A 2,500-nucleotide genomic window follows, 5' to 3' on the forward strand; every position below is an offset into this window, starting at 1 on the left:
TCAAGTAATGTGTCATAATTTTGCATGGTTAATCTTGTTAATCTTGCCCTATGAACCACTAAGTGAAATATTAGTGTCAGCTATATATTGTAGTGCATAGATGAATACCTCTATAGACTGAAGTTTGGAACCAAAACGAGTCTCCGTTGTTACTAGGCACTCTCTAAAATTAATTCGAATTAATTGGAGATTGCAGTGGCAATTGTACTTGATCTGTAGCTTTCAGTAAGAGATCCATCTTTAAGTTTATTTCATAACAAATGTATCAGAACAACATGCATTATCATATCATCGTGACTTAGGCAGCCGTTAAAGAACAAAGGCAATGTTATTAGAAGCCATTCTGACGAAAATCTATGGATTTCCGATGGGATCTGATCTCCCACAGATTTTGTTTTATAGCAAGACTTTTTGCCAACTGTTCATCTTCATTGACAGATATCTATGAACTGACAGACGACACGTCTCGATTATTTAGCAAGTCAGTATATGCAATGCCAAGGCCAGCTGAGCTGAATTATTCCTAAAACGTTTGTTTATACCTATCTGTTATCTCTCGTCCCCCCACACCTCCGTCAACTTTACCTGTTGATAAATTACTTATATGAAGCGTAAGCTGCCTTACATCATGCTGCAAACTCATCCCCCAGCGCATCCTGATTTCATCCCCCAGCGCATCCTGATGTACCTCTCTCAGTGCCATCATGAACTAGCCAAAGTCCATTTCATTCAGATGAATAGAATTTCTATGCAGTGAAAAGCTATGTTAGTTTTATGGCGTATATAATTATAATCTCAGTAATTAAAGAGGTGTCAGTATACGATGTGTACCTTTCACCATTCAAATGCAAAAGTGAAAATTATACAATTACAGTAAGTAAAAATAACAATAGTTTTTTCACAGTACTTTCTCAACAGAACATTGATCATTGTACCTTTTGACTTTTTGAGCATTAAATTTGGAGATTAAAGAGTGTACAGAGTCACGAAAGGGTCACCCCGACGTTGGAGAAAAACGATGAGACGTATCGAAGTTGTAAGCTATGCAAGTCACCCAGTTTTTTCGTTTCACCATTACTCACTTGACCCACCCAAAAAATGCTTAATGAAGTATTGCTGAATAGAGGACATTACTCTTCAACTTTTGTAGCTTTATCATGATCATTCATGTGAATTGTATTTTTTACTCCTTTTTTTAGCGACAAATTGATTAAGCCAAATAAGGCGTATAAAGTATAGAGTAGTATTTTTTCGTTTTTTTCTTTTTCAGGCACGCAGAGAAAGTCCAGTCCGACTGATGGCCCTCTTAAATTAACATCTCTGCCAGATCGAATCTCTCCACGGCATGTGTCATTATAATCGTAGACATTTAGTCAAATTAAATAATACACCAGAATTTTTTTGTCTTGCAAGGTTCATTATGGCAATAAACATGTAATAAACCTCGACTTTTATTTTCACTATATTTTCCACAGTTCATGGCTTCATGTCAAAAAAGTTCGTCTGCGAGATGAGGGTACAGATCTCTGACCATTTGTGGAAAATCCCGGAGAAAGATTAATTAAACTTTGCCCTTCAGAGGACAGCAACAGGCCTACGCCACCATAGAGTTATCACACACACACACACACACACACACACTGATTAATTCCAATACTTTCGTTGTTCCACGGATTATATCATTACTAACCATGCCAATTCTCGTAACTACACACATCCACATCAACATACACATTTCTGCCACATGAAGTCTCCTCTCCTTTTTAATCGGCCACGCCTCTGCCCCGTACACCATTACTAGTATCACCACCATCCTCTATAATATTCACTTCATTCTCACACTAATTATCCTATCACACAAAACTCCTGAGGAGCCTAAGGATTTGGAGGTATTAGTCTTTTTCATTGTTTTTTCTCCCAGCAGCAAGACATCCTCACCTGCATCCTCCGCATTTAAAACTATATACCCCATTTTCCTTCTTTAGCCCTCTATTCTCCATCTCTCCAGCTTCTGCTCAACTCCTTCCCTAGTGGTGTCTATCACATGACTATATTGTCTGCAAATGCATATCCCATGGAGCTGGTTGTACTATTTCCGTACGTCCATTATCAAATCGAATATGTATGGGCTCAAAAGCCGAACCTTGATGAAGCCCAACTTTAACACTGAACTTTTCTATCCTACTTACACAAGTTCTAACCTGTGTTCTTGTATCCTCATACATATTATTTTTTTATTTCTTACGTACTTTTCTGATATTCAGTTTTCTTTCAGACACCAGATATCTTCTCTCGGCATTCTATCATATGCTTGTTCTAAATCTAAAAGTATGAAAATTAGTTTTCTCTGTTTTTCCACATACTCCTACATCATATGCCTTTAAGCAATGATTGCATACGTTGTTTCCCTGCCTTGCATATATCCAAAATGTTGTTCACCAATCTTCGTTCCACATCTTAGCCTTTTTTCAATTACTCTTTACAAAACATTCATTGTATG

At 37.3% G+C, this 2,500-nt stretch overlaps 1 long non-coding RNA gene across 1 annotated transcript in view; it reads left to right on the top strand.

Annotated features, from left to right (window-relative positions):
• Positions 1 to 1,442, top strand: part of LOC125033511 — a 15,271-nt gene extending 13,829 nt beyond the window's left edge. The window contains exon 2 of the long non-coding RNA XR_007115597.1: positions 1,271 to 1,442. This is a non-coding gene — a long non-coding RNA (uncharacterized LOC125033511). The remainder of the gene's footprint in view (positions 1 to 1,270) is intronic.
• The last annotated feature ends 1,058 nt before the right edge of the window (positions 1,443 to 2,500 follow it).

The sequence above is a fragment of the Penaeus chinensis genome, chromosome 16 (genome assembly GCF_019202785.1).
Source record: "Penaeus chinensis breed Huanghai No. 1 chromosome 16, ASM1920278v2, whole genome shotgun sequence".
Classification (NCBI taxonomy): domain Eukaryota; kingdom Metazoa; phylum Arthropoda; class Malacostraca; order Decapoda; family Penaeidae; genus Penaeus; species Penaeus chinensis.